This window comes from Rutidosis leptorrhynchoides, chromosome 5 (assembly GCF_046630445.1).
Source record: "Rutidosis leptorrhynchoides isolate AG116_Rl617_1_P2 chromosome 5, CSIRO_AGI_Rlap_v1, whole genome shotgun sequence".
Lineage (NCBI taxonomy): Eukaryota > Viridiplantae > Streptophyta > Magnoliopsida > Asterales > Asteraceae > Rutidosis > Rutidosis leptorrhynchoides.
The window spans coordinates 133,862,434-133,883,798 of record NC_092337.1 but is presented as its reverse complement, the minus strand read 5'-3'; the positions used below and the strand labels follow the sequence as shown (position 1 = coordinate 133,883,798).

The window sequence follows — 21,365 nt, the reverse complement described above, 5'->3', positions numbered from 1 at the left end:
CCAACAAATTCCTCTACCCAAACTTGACATGTTAAGGAATCGGACAGTTTAGTATTAACACACCTGGGTGAGAATTTAGGATCCTTGATTTCTACGAACACAAATAAGGATTCTGCCTGAAAAAAGTCATGAGTTCTTGAAGGGATGTATATTACGTTACCGATAGTACTTCCCACAATCATTATGTTTTCTCTACATAAGCAATCGATTGGACTACCCTTTAATTCGAGCCAAACAAATCTTGAGAAGTTGTGCTTTCGTTCATCCATTGGTTGAACCATTAGAAACTCGTCATCTTCGAGTGTTGGACCAGAATTAGCTTTGCGAAAGCTTTCTGCATCTTGAGATTGGACAATAACTCCACAAGTTCCCCACAAAAAATCGATTTGACTTTGACCTCTCTTTTCCTCAACCATACCATTAGTTTTTCCTTGCTAATAGGAAATTTATTAATGATCATGACTGAAAGAGAAGAATTGAGCGAGATGTCGTTATCGTCATGAATCCAAATTTCCTTGTTTCTGGCCGTAATATCTCGTCGGATTATTTGAGAAGGCACGGCCTTGACGATGAGTTCATTTTTTGCAAAGCTGACTTTAATCCTTCTGCCATTAAAAGTGTTGTCATTCATACTGTAAATAGCGGCAACTGCTTGTTGGATGTTGTCGAAACTCACAAAGGCATAGCTTCAATTTCGCTGCCATGAGATACCTTTAATAGAGCCGTACCGACTGATGTTTTTAGTAATTAGGGAGTGTGAAATGGTTGAAGGTAAATAGCCGATGTAGATGGTGTTGTGAAAGATGAATAATTGGATGCCTTTGATTGATCGAGTCATTGTACATATATACAGCAATACATATCTCTAAACTAGGTAACTCTATCAATCTTGCTAACAATGTGCTAAGCCTTAGAATCATTTACAAAAATAGATACAATCAAATATACATCATATAATATACACGATATATGCATATCTCTGCTAATACACCCCCTCAGTCGAAGCGGGAGGAGGCCGAATGCTTAGACTGTCTCGGAATTCATCAAATAATACTCTCGGTAACCCTTTCGTGAAAATATCTGCGATTTGGAAATGTGTTGGAACATGGAGAACACGGACTTGTCCACGAGCTACTTTTTCACGAACAAAATGAATATCCATTTCAATGTGTTTAGTGCGTTGATGTTGGACGGGATTTCCAAACAAGTAAATTGCACTAACGTTGTCACAAAACACTATGGTAGCCTTCGGAATTGGACAATGGAGCTCGAGTAGTAGATTGCGTAGCCAACAAGATTCGGAGACAACATTAGCGACGCCCCTATATTCGGCTTCCGCACTAGATCGTGACACCGTAGGTTTTTGGATTGGGATCGGATTTGGAAAACTTGGCCGGAATGTGGAATTCAAAAAGGTTTTTGGGATAGACATTGGAAGGGGAGAGAGACGTCTTTTTTTTTTAGTTAATGCAATTACGAAAGATACATTGGTAGAACTAATTTCTTGATCATTGATTTTACAGACGAAATGATTTTTAAGTGAGATATATTATAATTAATAACTCAAATTAAATTACATAAGTTAAAATAATTATCGAAGTTTAATATTAACTAGTCTGAGGTCCGCGCTTCGCAGCGGATATTTGTAGGTGTTTGTGTATACATGAGGTAATATTGTTGACCACAAGTATTACATATAAAATTGAAGTCACGAATGTCTTGATACAATTCCGAAACATCTGCAGCATTAATCATATAAGTTGTATACTAATTCATTTAATCAATCTAAATCTAAATACTTACATTTGAAATCAACAAAGCTCACGTACCTCCCCGGTGAATTGCACAGTGGTGAATTTGTTGTCCATTCAATACATTCCTTGGAAGATCTGGCCGATGAAAAAAATGTATTAATTAACATATTGTTCAGTGAGTTCTTACTATATTTCAGGGTTCTGTGCTAGTAGATGACCTATTTGTTTTAAAAAAAGAACTTTATTCAGGTAAGGAACACACATGTAGCACGTTAACAAAGTAAAAAATGCTTCTTCTAGTGTTATACTAAAGCAGGAGCATATTCACCATCAGACATAGGTGGACAACAAAAAATAGTACCATTTTTCAACCATAAAATTCAACAATGAAACACAATGAACGAAGACCAATCGCAAAACATATTAATACAATTAGTTGACTATCAATTTCCATCAAACCCACATATTTAAACATAAATCATACTCAAAAGAATTACCTATGAATTTTCAAATCTAACATCCAACAAACAGCTTACCTCATAAAGTGCATCGAAAATAAGATCCCTTCATGACCAACAAAAGTCAAATAAACTCATACAAAAACTCAACGAATAACTTCATAGAATCTGAAAAACAAATCAAGAACATCATTACCCAAATTAAATTATATAAACCGCGTTTGAATTAGCATACAACAATTAAAAGATTCAAACTTTAATTGTAAATATTTACCTCTTAGTTTACTTGCACCGAAGCGCACAAAATCCAGATGAATACTTTAGTACAAAATCATCATTGGTGGCTCAAGAGGACATCGACCTGCAATTTGAATATCAGACAGACAACTTTAATTAAACCATCTACCTTACACTCAAATTTAGATCGATCACACACATATAGATGTATAAATAGAGAAGTTAAGCAAGTTATTCAAAAATCATAATCATGCATATTATAAATTGAAAACAATCTATAAGTTGCATTACTTTTAGAAGCTGAATTACTCATCACATCTACATTATTGATTCTTCTAAACAAAATAGAAACAAACACATAAGGATAAAGTTGATATCAATTAAACGCACATAAGAAAATTGATACTTATAATTCATCAAATTTATATACCAACTGCCTTCAATCAAGAAAATGGACCACAACATCACACCTGCAAAATTGTTGTTAAAATCTAAGCAATAGAAACTATTGACACATATAAACATTATAACTAAGTTTAAAAAAAGGATATTACCATCAAGTCTTTTTGTCTCCCAAATGTAGTCGAAATTTTTTTGTTGAATCATCTTCATATAATATAATGATCTAAATACCTTCCAGATTGGTTTGATTATACACAAAGCTCTAAAGAGAAGGGCCTGCCAGTTCCCAAGTTCTCTTTTCGCTCTCTTTCTTTTTTATTTTTATGCTTAGCCACACACTTGAAACGTATTGTGTAGATAAAATATCCAATAGGCTCAGATCTGGAGTTGCTGGTTTCGGACAAAAGAAGATTACAAACTCGTAATGGCTGCAAACACACACAGTTGCACACATGGTATGCCGTCTTAGGTGTTGCCTTGCCAGAATACGACTCAAATCTTTTATAGCCGGTAACAGCAATGATCATCATAGCCTTTGTTTTCCATTCACCATCACTAATAACAACACACAAAAAAGTACACATGTTTGTACCAAAGACAGCTGCCGAAATTGTTCCAGAGATTAAGTGGGCATACTAAAGGTGCTAAAAGACAACTTTATTAGTAAGGTGCTAAAAGACCATTTCCTTTATTAAGGTGCTAAAAGACCAGATTTGTGTATAAAATCAAGCAACTGATTATGAATTGCCATGACTGCAACCTGTACGTTGCCATGCCAAGATACGAATTCATTTTCTCATAGCTTGACCCAACTCCCACATATTCATCACAACCTGTTTTTGTTAAACCTTCATTATAAAAATCTGGCTGATCTTTATTAGGAGATGTGAGTAGCTTCATAAATATACTTCGATCGTCTACACACAGAGACGTTGCCATGTCCAAGGACTGGAGCCAAGCTACGCGCAGTGGCTACCATATCCTAAGACGGTAACGAAACTGCTCGAAACAATCTGAAGACATTCAGCAGAAACGACGATCGTCACCCTCCACATTCATCGTCAACCTGCATTACGTACAATAATATATAGTTTTAGAAGTCTGAGTAAAGGACAGTAACTTTATGCAACTCTTTAATTCGTTTTATCATGTGGTCTCGTTTCCAAGTTAAACATCCTGACTTCCTAAAATAACAGTTAGACCAAAAGATGCATGTACAAATTAAAACAGTGTCATGAAAATTCCAAAACAGTCCTATTATAAAAGTATTAATTACTTCACTTCTAACCTATAAAACTCAAATCTCCACATCTAATCAAACAGTTGGTATTAAACTTAAATAAATAAGATAAGCTGCTTACCACCGCCCAATATAAGCAGCAGGTATCAAATAATGCATGAAAACCACAAAAGCTAATCATACATGGAAAACTAACTTATGTAGCCTATATATATTATCAAACAACGGCAATACATTCATAAAATGACCAACAACAGCAACACATTCACAATATATTATGACATCAATATATTATATTATGTAGCCTATATTATCAACCAAAAAATGACCAACAAAACATTCACAAACGGCATTATAAACATACACATACTATAATCTAAAGAAGCATAACAACATGGAAACAAAAGAGGAACCAAAAACACGTATCACCTTTGATGACACTAACAGCAACTAAATTCTAATTTCCATTAATTCTTATCATCACAATACCATCAAACATTGCAATTATCAGAAAAATACTTTTACCACAAATATTACCCTAAGTTTTCCTTAAACAACAAACTTTGGATGGAAATAATGCAAAAAAGAACAAAGCATCACCTACTTTAAACATAAACTAACTGAACATGTAAGCAATTAATGGATTAGTTGATACAATTAATGGGTCACCTTTAAAAACTATGAATGAATGGGTCAGTTTCAATTTGCAGATCCGCACCTTCGATTTTCAACTCGAGACCTTCAATTTTCAGATCCACACCTTCGTGAAATTAGGGGAAGAAGATCACCAGAAGTGCAGACCATGTGATTGATTTTTGGTCACCCAGAAGCCCTGAATTTGCAGTTGATTTTTTGTGAGGGAGAAAAGGAGGGCGAAGGGAGCGGCTGCGATAGTGGCGACGTTGAAGACGGCGTTTGGTGGTGTTGGTGACGACGGATGATGGTGAAGGTGGCGACCGTGCCGGAGGTACGGGTAGAAGTCGCCAGAGACTTCTCTGGGAGTGAGAAGCAGATGGGGTGAGTTGTAAAAGGCATTTGAAGGGGGAAATAAAAAATTTGTGGCTACAGTGTGGCAGTGATTGGGGTTCTTCTGACCAATGGGTTTGCAGGGTAATTTACGGTAAGTAGTATATGTAGTAATATATGTGATGTGATATTGGTATAAATTAAATCCATATTTAATCTTAAAATGCAAAATAGAGATCTAATCACAACTAATTGATTAGATTAATTCTACTACTATCTACCATCGTTATCTATTTCTATTACTTATATAAAAAGAGTGCGTTAAAGTATACTTGTTAACATGAGAATAATTATAGGAAATGAGGACAAGTGAATTTTACACATGTCAAATCCTCAAATTTTCTAATTACAATTAATCTATAATTAACAAATAAATAAATAAAAAAACATTAACTGAAAAGAGGTTTAATAAAATAAATCTAATAAAAAAATAAATACAAATATTGAATATATAGATTAAAAATTGAACGTGTATACCGAAGAGTTTGTCGAACAAAAACTTATCTCACTTTTACTATAACTATGTAAACATCAATGATCTATCTTAGCCTAAATATGCTTTAAGTTGTGATAGTTTTGTTATAAAAAAAAATAGTTTTGTTATCAATATGTAGTTATCGAAAACAGCAGGTCGATCTATAATGATTTTTTGAGCAGCCGTGCATCGCACGGGCTCATAATCTAGTTGTTATATTTATATTATTATTATTATTATTATTATTACCTTTCAATTAAGTTTGATACTAATACTAAAGAAAACTTAAGGATAAATCAAATTTGAGAAGGCAAGTTGTTATAGACTTCAACAAGTCAATTATAATCGAAAATATGTTTAGTATCAATCCACCCACAATTTTCGACACAATTATAGTCCCACGTTATCATTTATCGGCCGACTTCTCTGTTTTGTTATTATATATACAACGTCTATTCCTATCGTCAAAATCTCTTTCTTCTATACTGGCTTTTTGTCGACCCCAAACCACCCCAAATCATCGACCTTTAGTCGACCACAACCCAAAACCCAGGGACGGATCTTTGGGGTGGCAGGGGTTGTGACGACCCGGAAATTTCCGACCAAATTTAAACTTGATCTTATATGGCTTCGACACGATAAGCAAAGTCTATTAAACCGAGTTCCCAAAATGTTTAAACTATTATTCATGAATGCATTTTACCTTTGATTATATCTGACGATTCACGAACCACTATCTGTAAATAAATAAATATATATTTAAGTATATATATTAATCTGAAATAGAAACTTATATGATTTAATGCATTTGTGTAAATAAAATAATATTTGATATTATTATAAATCTATATATATATGAAAAGTATATTAAATATATATATATATATATATATATATACATGATTTAGAATTTATTTAATAAACGCTCGTAACACTCGTTTGTCATTTTGATGATTATTAATCAAGCTAAAAATGAAGTTATAAGCACATAAATTAGCTAAACACACACACATGGGGTATTTATATCCTTACATTTATTTGATCACCCAACATGTAACAAACACTCATTCCACCATCTATCAACTTTCTCTCTATATAAATATATACACGTTCCATTCAAACACATGAACCCCACTTGCAAGTTGTAAATATTCGATCTCTTTTGTTTTCCTTTCTGCTATATAAACAAATATATAAATCTACATAAGCATATTCATATAAACTAATATCACATGTAATCTAATCTGGTAAATATCGCTATCATACTTTTCTTTATATTTTCCCGTGATTTCATGTCTACAGATAATCAAACGAATGTGTGGTGGTTTTTATGTACATAACTTTTAACATATGATTAGTATTAGTGATTCTAAATATCTTATTATTTATATTATATATTATATATATACTACATCTTTACAAACATGAAATTTCTATTACATAAAGTTATACAGTTGTTTAACACTTTTTACTTTCAAATCACATTATTGATTGTATTATATCATTTGATTACCTATCTTTATCCATATATATGACATAATGTTGGAAAATGATCTGATGAGTCAAAGTGTTTTGCAGAAGTTAGAGTCTAGAGTCCTAGAGTCTGAAGTTGCAGATTCTGATAAAGTCAACATTTTAATTACTTGATGATTAAGCTATGAAAAATTCTGGAGATTTGTTTAAATATTAAGAAGATTGTGTTTTGATTCTGTGTTATCTCTAGAAGATAAACTTTGCATTGTTTAGAATATTTGTTAGTTTTAAGTTTATCTTTTCCTAAGTTTTAGTCAAGTAGTTTAGGAAACCAAATCTTCAAGATTTGGTTTAACTCTGTATAAATAGGGCTACGGTTTATCATTGTAAAATACCCTTTTGCACGATTAACAATGTCTTTCTTATATCTTCATATCGTGTTCTCTCAATTGTCTGTTCGTATAATTCATATTCATTGTTCTATTGAGAGTCTGGTGTTCATAGTTGAATACCGTGAACTAATAACTGGTATCAGAGCGGGAAAGGTGTAAATCCTATCCCGGTGATCTTTAAAACGATCCATATTTTTCTTATCAGTACTATTACTACTCCAGATATGGCTGTAATTGAAAGGGATGGTGGTTCTAGCAAGTTTGAGGAAGATCTGAAAGCTGTTGAGAAGATGGATAAGGACTCTACTTGCAATAAAGCTTCTGCCTATAAGGTACAAAACTTTGTGAATTATCTTGATAATGAAAAAGTGAGAATGTTTCAGTACTTGTTGCTTGACTTTAAGTGGTGTTTAGAAGATATTGATAGGTTAAGAACACAAATTTTTGATCTTAAAAATGTCATCAAAGACAAAGATGTTGAAATTAAAGACTTAAAAAATGTGAGGTTGAACTTGACACCTATAAAATGGCATACACAGAAGAAACTAAAAGATTAAATACTGAATTAGGAAGATCGATGAAAAGGTCAAAACACTATGAATCAATTTGTAAATCTTGGTGTGTATCTTCCAAAAAGAATTCTGATGCTATTGCCAAACAAATTCCAAATGATGTCAAAGCTATACTAGGTGAAAACTACATATTAAATAATAATGTGGAAGTTGATCCAAGTGTATTTAAACCTGACATTTTACCATACACATTTGTAAAATTTGATGGTGACAAAAAGATTTTAACTAATGCTTTTGTAAGATCTTTAGATCATGTTGAACCTTCTGAGATATAATACTTGAAAGCAGAAATCCACTAGAGTCTGAACTTTTGAAACCTTCAGACTCTAATAGTTTAGTCTCTCAAAATAATAGTGTATGTTCTGACCTAGAGTCTGACACCCAAGAGTCAAGTTGCAAGAGCAATTCTGAATCATCATCTGTCACTGACACTTGTCCAGATCTAAAAAGGTTAACTAAAAGAAGGTCAAAGTCAAAACAAGCTAAGACTATTTAAAAACTCAAAAGAAAAATTTCAAAACTCAATGAAAAAATCAAGAGTCAAGAAAAACTTTCAGTTAAGAGAACATTTTGTTTTCCTAAGAAAATTGAGAAAGAATGGAAACCCAAAGTTTGTGAAAATAAAAGTGTCTTGAAATCTGTTAAGGAAAAGTTGATCTGGATTGGGAACAAAGCTTTTGTCTGGAGAGTGAAGGGTACTCCAATTGAACCCACTGAAAAGTGGGTTCCCCTTAAAAACTAATCATTTTTCTTTGCTTGTGTCTTGTGTAGCAGGGTAGTATGTGGTATCTGGATAGTGGCTGCTCAAGACACATGACTGGATGCAAAGAGCATCTTGTAGGGTTTGTTGAAGAAAAAGGTCTTTCTGTAAGATATGGTGATAATTCTGTTGCAAAGACTATTAGTTTTGGTACTGTTAAAGCTGGAAGTGTTTCATTTAAGAAAGTTGCTTTAGTTAAAGGGTTGAAGCATAATCTACTAAGTGTGAGTCAGATTGCTGATGAAGATTGTGAGATTAGAATAAGAAAGAAAGCTGGTATTATTTATGATCCAAAAGGAAGGCCAACACTTATAGCCTGGAGATTTCAAAATGTGTATATACTGGATTTAGATTCTGTTGATGCTGGAATAGAAACATGTTTGTACTCTCAGATTGTCCCTGAACTTAATTGGCTGTGGCACAAAAGGCTTTCTCATCTCAATTTCAAAAACATTAATGAGCTTTCCAAAAAGAAGCTTGTTAGAGGTCTGCCTCAACAGCCTTTCAAGAAAGATAAACCTTGTTCTGCTTGTATTTTAGGTAAACAGACCAAAGTTTCCCTCAAAAACCCTAGCTACTATTAGTGATCCACTTCACATACTACACATGGATCTGTTTGGTCCAATGAACACTAGTAGTCTGGGTGGAAAAAGATATACTCTGGTAATTGTTGATGAGTATTCTAGATTTACATGGGTTATTTTCTTAGCTGTAAAAAGTGATGCTCCTGAAGAAATCATCAATTTGATCAAGAGAGAGCAGGTGAAAAAGGGTGTTCTTGTCAAACAGTTGAGAAGTGATCATGGTACTGAGTTCAAAAATGTTACTTTAATTGACTTTTGTGAAGAGTCTGAAATTGGTCAAAATTTCTCTGCTGTTAGAACTCCACAACAAAATGGAGTTGCTGAAAGAAGAAATAGAACTCTTATTGAAGCAGCCAGAACCATGTTATGTCAATCAAATGTTGCTCTAAGGTTCTGGGCAGAGGCAGTTAATACAGCATGTTATACTCAAAATAGGTCCTTGATTGTGAAGAAACATGGCAAAACTCCCTATGAGTTATACCATAAAAAGGTGCCTACTATTCATTACTTTCATGTATTTGGGTGTAAATGCTATATTTTAAATAAAAGAGATCAGCTTGAAAAGATGAGGCCAAAATCTGATGAAGGTATGTTCATGGGATATTCTTCTGTATCTAAAGCTTATAGAGTATATAATCAGAGGAGAATGAAGATTGAAGAATCCATTAATGTTTCTTTTGATGAAAGTTCTATAGAAATGGATCAGTCATCCAGCACTGAGCAATCTGCACTTGGTGAATTGTCAAATTTAATTTATGGTAACAGTGTTCAGACTCTAGATTCAGAGTCTGAGTCAGATGAACCTCATTCTTTTGGATTGAAAAATAATTCTGCAGATAATTCTCATACAGAAGAAGTTCAACAAGAAGATGAGCCTGTTGTTATTCAAGAAGGTGATCAATCACCTAATAACACCTTGGTTCCTGTTGTTCCTATCAGAAAATCTTCTAGAAACATAGTTCCTCCAAAGCATCTTGAAGATTATGTTGTAGATCCTACTGGGTTGCCTAAACCTGGTTCTTCTCAGACACCTGTGTCTGACTTTGCCATTGCAAACTATTGTTTATTTTCTAATTTTCTTTCACTCATTGAACCCAAAGAAGTAGATGAAGCATTGGCTGACAATGACTGGGTTGAAGCTATGACTGAAGAGTTGACAGAGTTTGAAAGGAATGATGTATGGGAGTTGGTTCCAAAACCTGATGGTAAAACTGCAATTGGTACTAAATGGGTTTACAGAAACAAGGTTGACAAAGATGGTATTGTGGTTAGGAATAAAGCAAGGTTAGTGGCTCAAGGGTATAGACAAGAAGAAGGTATAGACTATGATGAGACATTTGCTCCTGTTGCTAGAATTGAAGCTATTAGATTGTTTCTGGCATATGCTTCAGATAAAGATTTTGTGGTATTCCAAATGGATGTAAAGAGTGATTTTCTAAATGGTAAATTGCAAGAAGAGGTTTATGTGAAGCAACCTCCTGGTTTCAAGAGTAAGAAGTTTCCCAAGCATGTCTTCAAGTTGAAGAAAGCTTTGTATGGTCTAAAGCAAGCTCCCAGAGCCTGGTATGATACTTTGTCAACATTTCTTCTAGAAAAGAAATTTTCTAGAGGGGCTATTGACAAAATTTTATTCATCAAAAAGGAGAAAGGTGATGTGTTACTTGTTCAAATTTATGTTGATGACATTATTTTTGGATCTACAAATCCACTTTTGAGAAAATGGTTTTCAGACATAATGTCTAAAGAATATAGAATGAGTAATTTATGTATTCTAAACTATTTTCTTGGACTACAAATAAAGCAGAGTCATGAGGGTATTTTTATTAACCAAAGTAATTACATTTCTGATATGTTAACTAAATATGATTTTAAAAATTGCTTCTCTTTAAGAACTCCAATGAGTGTTTCTGAAAAACTTGATAAAGATGAGTCTGGAAAACCCACTTGTCAATCAACCTATAGAGGTATGATTGGATCTTTGTTATATTTAACTGCTAGTAGACCTGATATAATGTTTGCTACATGTATGTGTGCACGTTATCAGTCAGATCCTAAGGAGTCTCATTATAAAGCTGTGAAAAGAATTTTTAGGTACTTAAAAGGTACCCCTAACCTGGGTCTTTGGTATGCTAAAGACTCAGGGTTTGATCTAATTGGTTACACAGATGCAGACTATGCAGGTTGTAAGTTAGACAGAAAAAGTACTTCTGGTGGATGTCAATTATTAGGTGGAAAATTGGTGAGCTGGTCCAGTAAAAAGCAAAATTCAGTGGCCACTTCCACAGCAGAAGCTGAATATGTAGCAGCAGGGAGTTGTTGTACTCAATTACTTTAGATGCAACATCAACTTTTGGATTTTGGGTTAACATTGACTAAAACTCCAATAATGTGTGATAATGAGAGTGCTATTGCTATTACAGAGAATCCAGTGTTTCACTCCAGGACCAAGCACATAGAGATCATGCATCATTTTATAAGGGATTGTGTTGAGAAGGGCAAATTGTTTTTAAAGCATATTGGTACTAAAGATCAATTGGCAGATATTTTTACTAAAGCATTTTCTGAGGAGAGGCATTTTTATCTTCTTGAACAACTCGAAATGTTAAATCCATCAACTGAAATGTTGACAAGTGAAGATACTCTCTAAACTGTTGTTGTAAAAAAAAAAAAAAAAAAAATAGAGTCTGGATCACGTTGTTTTCAGAGTCTGGGTAACATCAAATTATTCAGAGTCTGGAAAGATTTACTCTCCTAGTGTATTTTTGGTGTATATTTGTTTCCTTATTTAATTCTTAAAATATTTCTTTTCTTTAGTAAAAAGGGTTATTTTATAAGGGGGTAATCGGTAATTTATTTTGAGGGTTAAAAGTAAATTTTTGAAATTTTGTCAGGATATAAATATCCCTCATCCTCTTCAAATCGATTTTAAGTTTTCAAACCCTAATCCCTCTTTCGATCATCTTCTTCAAAATTCCCTCAATTTTCAAAACCCTTTGTTTCATCAAACGTAATGGCTCGATCAAAGTACATTCCTTTCGTCCTTGTCTCCACAGCAAACATGATTCGTGCTACAGAGATTAAAGGTAATAAGGATGTTATGGTTTCTGCTAATAATCGAGTTGCTTGTGATTCAATTCCAGAGAATTTTGCTAACGAAGGATACGAGGAGTTGATTCAGTTTATGCACAATCATCCATTGAAGGACGCATTCTTCAAAACAACAATGATGTTTCTAGAATTGCTTGCTGAATTTTGGTATACATGTGTTGGTGACAGGGAGGCACGAACACTCACAGGCACATATCGTAATGGTAACAATACTCTTGTTCTTACTGAGAATCACTTGAGGTTAGCTTTGAATTTACCTATGCGTGACAATTTTGTTAGAACACCTTCTAAGTCTGCTGCAAGGTTAAGTTTTAATTTAGTTGGTCAACCGTTGACTGATTCAACTGTTAAGACTAGCATGTTTACACCTAGGTGGATGTTTATGTTATCTAATGTTGTGAGAAGTTTGAGTTTTAAGAGTGGAAGTTTGACAGAGATCAATGATTTTGAAGCTTATTTGTTCCATGCCATAGTGACTGGGAGAAATATTGATTTTGCTCGCTTGTATTTTAATGAGTTGTTGGTGATTACTGAGAAAACACCCAGGGATCACAATGTTCCTTTTATAAGGATTTTGAGTTTAATGATGGAACAAGCTATACATCCTGATTTATATGATGGGCTAAAGGTGTTGAGAATTTATGAGAATACAGCTTTTCCTGAATGCAGTTCAAGGATGTTTCATAACCATATTAACAATGATGCTGAAGTTGCTCTTACTCCAGCAATGCTACAATGGGTCAACATTGGTCAACCTGACCAACCTGATCAACCTATAGCTCCTGAGCAATCAGGATCTGAAGGGGCATCTCCTGCAGGGTCTGAGCAATCAGGGTCTGCAGAAGATCACAACATTGATCAACCAATCATAGAGTCTGAGCAATCAGATTCTACCCCCCCTCCCCCCCCCCAAGTTACTCCACCCCATGATGTTCAACAAACTGAGCAGGCTGAAGGGATGAATGAGGAAATCCCACTTAATTCAAACCCACCTTCTCCCACTGCTCTTGAACAAATTACTCCATCAACCAACCTTATGAGCTCACCAGCTCATAATGAGAATGTTCACATACTTGAAAACTTAGTTGTTTCAGCACCCATGGATTCACATCAAAAATCTATTAGGCAAGGTGCTACAAGTACAACTCCATCACCTCTGCTAGAGGTTGGTGAGGGGAGTGCTTTGACCCAACCTGAACTAACTAGGTTAGTAAGCTTGGATTCCCACATTACAGTTGCTGAGAAAACCCACTCAGTTAACTTAATTCAAGAAGTCCCAATCCTGGACTCATCAAACCAAATTCAAACTCCAGTTTCAATGGCTAAACCTACAGTTACCTCAGACACAAGTCTGCCACTCCTCTCTCCAAATATCCAATCCTTACACTTGCTAGCACAGGCTGCCAATGTTTCATCCATGTCACAGGATGAAATACAGGTCTCAAACCCTTCTGTGTCCAGGGATCGCCCTACTTATCACCAGGAAGATTGTGAGGACATGCAAACCTTACCCCTACCAATTGGCTCTAGTTCACAGGCTGAGGCACCAGTCAATGTGGTTGGCCTGAATCAGGCTTTGACTACTATGACTAAGAAGTTTGATGACAAACTTTTGGGTGTGCAGTCACAAATTGATAAAATTAATCTTAACTTGAACAATAATTTGGTTTCTAGACATGAATTGATGGAGGTTAGGAGGATGATAGGGGATGTGCAGGGTTTGGGTGATTCTAGTGATGCAGTAAGTGTGACAACTATTGGTGACAGATTGCATGTTTTGGAAAAGAAGATGGAAGGTGTTGAGAAGATTAAGGAGTGTTGTACAGGTTTTGCTTCAGATATTAAGTCACTCCAAGAACAACAAGCTGAGATCTGGAGGTTTTTATCTACTCACTCTGTTGATGATGTCAAAAAGGGGGAGAAAAGGAAAAGGGTAGAAGGTGAAGAAGGTGAAGGTGTTGAGGGGGAGTCTTCAAAACGAGCTCAGGTTGAGGGGGAGCAACAGATTCAGGGGGAGGATGGTAATGATAGAATTGAAACTCAAGTGGTTGGTAGTAATGATGCTCAAATGGATGATGCTGAAGTGGTTATTGCTGTTAGAGGTGTTGACACTCAGGAGGATACTCAGGTGAATGCTCAAGTGGTTGTTGCTAGTGATACTCAGACAGGTGCAGGTGCAGGTGATGTTCAAACAAGTGATGTTGGTAATGTTCAAGGGAATGCTATTGTTGTTGCAGCTGTGCAAGATAAGTTAAGGGCCCTGATGAACAAAAGGTTCAGGTTCAGGAGATATGAAGGGGATGTGGTCAAGGTTGAAATTGTTAGATCAGAAGTTGAAGGTGTAACTTTGTTGTTGACTATGACACATCTACCTGACAGTAGGTTAAAGATGAAATTGAACCACATTATTCGTTTAGGGTTCTGTGAATGGAGAGGTTTAGCTGTATATATTCAAAAGTGTGAAGATGATCAAACTGTTGTGAAAGAGGTTTTAAAGAAAGTTTGTAATCTGGTGCATTTGGTATTTGAAGAAGGTTTTATAAGTTTGAAAGATTATGAAGTATTTTGTGGTATGTTTGAGTTAGAGATGAAGGAGAGGAGAGTGAAAGGTCATGTAGAAAGGTATTCTGTTCCAGAGCATCTAGAGTTTGTTGATGATAGTTATGTCGAGTATTTGGATGCTTTAATGTTCAAAACAACTGGTAATCAAAGAATGATGATAAGAGTTGATCAATTTGAAGGAGCAGGTATTGAATTGTTGCTTGGCTTGTTGACTAGGTGTGTGACAGAGCAGACTCACCCCTTCAGAGTTAAATTGGTGAAGCACTTGTATAGTAAGCTGTCTATGTTGAAGAGTATCAGGTCTATGAAGAGCAAGTGCAAATTGATTGAAAGGGAGTATGCAAAACTGAAGGAATAGGTAAACAGGTGGTTTTGACATCATCAGATAGGGGGAGATTGTTGGAAAAATGATCTGATGAGTCAAAGTGTTTTGCAGGAGTTAGAGTCTGGAGTCCTAGAGTCTGAAGTTACAGATTCTGATAAAGTCAACGTTTTAATTATTTGATGATTAAGCTATGAAAAATTCTGGAGATTTGTTTAAATATTAAGAAGATTGTGTTTTGATTCTGTGTTATCTCTAGAAGATAAACTTTGCATTGTTTAGAATATTTGTTAGTTTTAAGTTTATCTTTTCCTAAGTTTTAGTCAAGTAGTTTAGGAAACCAAATCTTCAAGATTTGGTTTAACTCGGTATAAATAGGGCTACGGTTTATCATTGTAAAATACCCTTTTGCACGATTAACATTGTCTTTCTTATATCTTCATATCGTGTTCTCTCAATTGTCTATTCGTATAATTCATATTCATTGTTCTATTGAGAGTCTGGTGTTCATAGTTGAATACTGTGAACTAATACATAAGAATTTAAACACTTAGCAAATGGATCAAATAAAACCAACACTTTCTATCACCAGCTTTCTTGTAACTTTCTTGTGATTGTTTTTTTTTTTTCTTTTAGTCTACTCTGGCATAGTACACATATGATTTAAACCATCTATCCTCTAAATATATGACGTATACATATACACGTTAACACATATAACATACAAGTATTCACCAACTACAGTCACCTCCTTCACCCACGGCCGCCACTCTCATCCACCACCTTGTTGAGCCACCACCGTCGTGAACCATCACCCATTTGATTTTTGGGTTCTTTCTATCACCACCACCATAAACCCACCACTTTCATCATTGCTGTCACCACCATGAACATCGTACCAACACCCTAACCTTCAAACCATAATCATCAAACCGCCATCACCACCACACTCACATGATAACCATCATTCGACCACATTGAGACCACCACCTAGTACCATCTTTACATCATCAAAATAACCGACACCTATTCTGTTCCAATTTTGATAGGACAAACGCAAACAAAACTATTTTTTAATCATCACCTTCGATCACAATAACACTACCATTGCTACTAATACGCTACTACTATACCTCGATTGTTACTACCGTTGTCACTGCTACAACTGCATATTTATGCTTTAATTAGGCTCCTGTTTCAGCGATATAAAGGATAATATTATGAAATGGGTAGTTCATGGAGTGTTGCCAAAATAGTTATATAGAGTATTATACCTTATATCTAATTGAGATAGTCCAAATGAATAGTACTATTTGGACTATCTCAACCTCACACTAAGGCCCCCAAACTTTATCCAACATACGAACCGGCCCCCTCCCCAATACTACTATTTAGACTATCTCAATCTCACACTAAGGACCCCAAACTTTGTCTAACGTACGAATCGGCCCCTCCCCAATTTTCCTATAAAAAAACCCACACCCTCGAGAAAATACAAAACACCCCCCAACCCTACCCCCTTACCCCGACCCGACTCGCCTTCCCGTTATTATAACTATAATAATATTATATAATATATTTTGTCCTTTCACATTTTTTTAATTTTTTTTACTTTATCCAACATACGAACCGGCCCCCTCCCCAATACTACTATTTAGACTATCTCAATCTCACACTAAGGACCCCAAACTTTGTCTAACGTACGAATCGGCCCCTCCCCAATTTTCCTATAAAAAAACCCACACCCTCGAGAAAATACAAAACACCCCCCAACCCTACCCCCTTACCCCGACCCGACTCGCGTTCCCGTTATTATAACTATAATAATATTATATAATATATTTCGTCCTTTCACCTTTTTTTAATTTTTTTTTAATTTTTTTTTGTTTTCACCTTTTTTCCCCTTTAAAACTGCCCCCCCAAACAGGGGAGTAAAGTGTCAAATAACCATTTTCATAAAAAAATCTTAACTAAACTCTACCTAAATATTCAACGGGTCATATTTTCTCGCTCGCAACGAGTTAAATTTTTCCGACACCATCGTTAAACTCGAAATAATTTTAGGAACACAATGTCACTAACTATACGCAAAATGGAATCTTTTTAAAAAACGCTAAATATTTGAGGTACTTTTCATACACGTTGATTTTGCGTTAAATTTTTAAAAGTCGATAATTCCGTAGCAAAACGCGGAGATGCACATAGCACATATATTGTTAATTTAAAATTACATTTAAATCTTTCACGGATTATACCTTTTAGTTCGACTCGAGTTGCGCTTCAACGACATCATCGTTAGCCACGAAATAATTTTACAAACTAAACGCACTAAAATACATTGAAAACCGAACCTCCGGTGCGAAGCGAGGGTTCGTAAACTAGTTTTATCCAAAAGTGATACAAGTGGGCACAAGTAAAACGTCATGGCTGACAGGTATATATATTTGGGGACGTTTTTTTATTTTTTATCATGACAATATATTAAGTGGAGCTTTATTATTAAAGAAATGGCAAGTTGTCTAGTGATTTTGATAATTCTATTAGGAGGAAACATGATACATGATGCATAAAGAGAATAATGATTAGGATTAAGATGAATGGAGTTGTTGAGGTTAGCTAGCAAATTTATTATTCGTTGTTTTACTCTGGTCGAAATTCTTCTTTCTAGCTTATGAGATACCGAGCCCCATCTCTAACTTATTCGTTGGTTGTCATTCAAACAATAAGGAATCCAAGAAATTGATTTATTATTTTGCATAGCAATTTGAGCCGTGTGGATTAAAAGGAAGTTGGGCCAGGATTAAGAGAATACGGATTATATAGATAGGAGTCGAATATTAGACAGAAAAGAATGAGCAGTGGAGTGGTTTTGGTGGTGTTGGGTGAGCGTGAGGTCGTGAGTTTGATCCCGGGTTGACGCATTATTTTCTTAAGCCTATTTTTTTGAGGTAGTATTTTCATTAATATTAATATTATTATTATTATTATTATTATTATTATTATTATTATGAACATAAGTATTATTATTTTTACAAATTATTATCATTACTATTATTATCATTACTTTTATTACTAGTATTATCATTATTATTATTTTTACAACAAATAATTATTATGTATATAAAATTATACTTATAATAACATTACATATTGTAAACATATTTTTTTTTTCATAAATAACAAATGATGTATTTTTAATATAATGTTAAATATATATATAAATATTAATATAATTATATAAACATTAGTCATTTTTAAAGATACATACAAATTAAATATATATAATATATAATTTATGATATAATAAATTTGTTCGATTACAAATATATGTGTTAATATATATAAATGATATAGGTTCGTGAATCCAAGATCAACCCTACTCTTGTTAAATGACGTCATATGTATTTTTACTACAAAATACAGTATGGTGAGTTCATTTGATTCCCTTTTACTCTTTACATTTTTTGGACTGAGAATACATGCGTTGTTTTTATAACTGCTTTATTAAATGCTTTTGAAATACATTTTGAATTGCGAATACATGAAATGCTTTTATAAATGTTTGACGAGATAGATACAAGCAAAATATTCCTCGAATGAATTATTATGCAGACAGAAGTTCTGCAGATTATTGTTGAATTATGTGGACATGATAATTGCCATCGTTGAATTATGTGGACATGATAATTATTTTCTTAAGCCTATTTTTTTGAGGTAGTATTTTCATTAAAATTATTATTATTATTATTATTATTATTATTATTATTATTATTGTTGTTATGAACATAAGTATTATTATTTTTACAAATTATTATCATTACTATTATTATAATTACTTTTATTACTAGTATTATCATTATTATTATTTTTACAACAAATAATTATTATGTATATAAAATTATACTTATAATAACATTACATATTGTAAACATATTTTTTTTTTCATATATAACAAATGATGTATTTTTAATATAATGTTAAATATATATATATAAATATTAATATAATTATATAAACATTAGTCATTTTTAAAGATTCATACAAATTAAATATATATAATATATAATTTAGGATATAATAAATTTGTTCGATTACAAATATATGTGTTAATATATATAAATGATATAGGTTCGTGAATCCAAGATCAACCCTACTCTTGTTAAATGACGTCATATGTATTTTTACTACAAAATACAGTATGGTGAGTTCATTTGATTCCCTTTTACTCTTTACATTTTTTGGACTGAGAATACATGCGTTGTTTTTATAACTGCTTTATTAAATGCTTTTGAAATACATTTTGAATTGCGAATACATGAAATGCTTTTATAAATGTTTGACGAGATAGACACAAGCAAAACATTCCTCGAATGAATTATTATGCAGACAGAAGTTCTGCAGATTATTGTTGAATTATGTGGACATGATAATTGCCATCGTTGAATTATGTGGACATGATAATTGCCACCATTGAATTATGTGGACATGATATTTGCCACCATTGAATTATGTGGACATGATAATTGCCACCGATTGATATGAATGTTATGTATCGAGAGAATGATTTTTATACACAGGTTATGTGTATTAGTTTTTGTGCACGAGATATGTGTACGGTTACTATGATTTATGAAAAATGGTTGCGTACACGAGAAAGGTGTACTGTATTTAAAAGATATCGCATGTACATTACAGGTGGGTATAGGATTCGGGCCTATTTGTACCATGCAGAATTTAAATCTTGTGGTCTATCAAAATGATGAACTTTATTGTTTTATGATAAACTTATGAACTCACCAACCTTTTGGTTGACACTTTAAAGCATGTTTATTCTCAGGTATGAAAGAAATCTTTCGCTGTGCATTTGCTCATTTTAAAGACATTATTTGGAGTCGATCATCGCAATGGGACCAGATATTGGTGACTTCGTTCAGATGGATTAGGACGGGGCATCACAGGGGTGGGCAGTGGCCCCTTCAAAAACCGAACCACTTCGGGTTCTTGTTTAAGATGGGTGATAGTACTTCTGCTACACAGATTAATAAGTTGGATTTTAGTGATCCACTTTATCTTCCTTCTAATGATACAACTGGAACACCAATAACTTCAATCAAATTAAAAGGAACAAAAAATTATAACATATGGAGTAGGTCAATGAAATTGGCTCTATCTACCAAAAATAAAATTGACTTTATTAATGGAACTGTTGCTAGAAGTAAAACAGATGAGGTTCTTGCCTCTCAATGGGATAGATGCAACTCTGTTGTTCTATCCTGAATTTTGGGATCTGTAACTGAAGATCTTTATTGTGGTCAAATTTTTTCAACTAATGCAACAGATGTGTGGAATGAACTTAAAGAAACCTATGATAAGATTGATACTTCTATCATATATAACTTACATCATCAAATTAATACTTTAAAACAAAGTGATTGTTCTCTATCTGAATATTATCATAAGCTTAACACTTTGTGGAAACAATATGATGCTATGGTGTCCTCACCAGTTTGTACATGTGGTACGACAGAACCACTTCGGGTTCTTGTTCTCCAAGCACGAAGTCGCCATCATCCCACACGATCGAACCAAGCTATTTTGGTCGATTACTTGCTGTTGCTACTGTGTTCGGTTGCCGAGCCCCAAACCGAAACCCACTCGTGTTAGCTGCTGTTCGACGACTCTCAAACCACCATAAAAGTCGATTGTTTGCTGCTGTTACTTGTCGACCTGCTGCTGTCGTGCTCCACTTCCGAACATTACTCGTCTCTCTTGTTCGATTTAAACCGAAGGTATAAACTATAAAATCCTTAACCAAACGTTAATGTTATTATGTTACTACAATTATTAATCATACAATGTTCGTATATATTTAATCAAAACCAACCTTTAAAATTTCCTTACGATATCGGAATGTTTCAGGAATCGAATTATCACTTTTGTTAATGAGTCAGGGTGTTAGAACTTATTATGTTGATATATACAAAGTTTTGTTCTAATTAA

At 33.9% G+C, this 21,365-nt stretch overlaps 1 long non-coding RNA gene across 3 annotated transcripts; it reads right to left on the bottom strand.

Annotated features, from left to right (window-relative positions):
- Positions 1–1,562: 1,562 nt before the first annotated feature.
- On the bottom strand, positions 1,563–5,136 carry LOC139847716 (uncharacterized). 3 transcript variants are annotated; one of them, XR_011759630.1, is made up of 7 exons: positions 4,761–5,136; positions 3,004–3,917; positions 2,880–2,919; positions 2,487–2,573; positions 2,291–2,380; positions 1,830–1,889; positions 1,563–1,739 (listed from the first exon to the last, which is right to left on the bottom strand). It is a non-coding gene; the product is annotated as an uncharacterized lncRNA (long non-coding RNA). The 3 variants fall into 3 exon arrangements; XR_011759631.1 differs by having other exon boundaries at positions 4,810–5,136; XR_011759632.1 differs by lacking the exon at positions 2,880–2,919.
- Between the last annotated feature and the right edge of the window lie 16,229 nt (positions 5,137–21,365).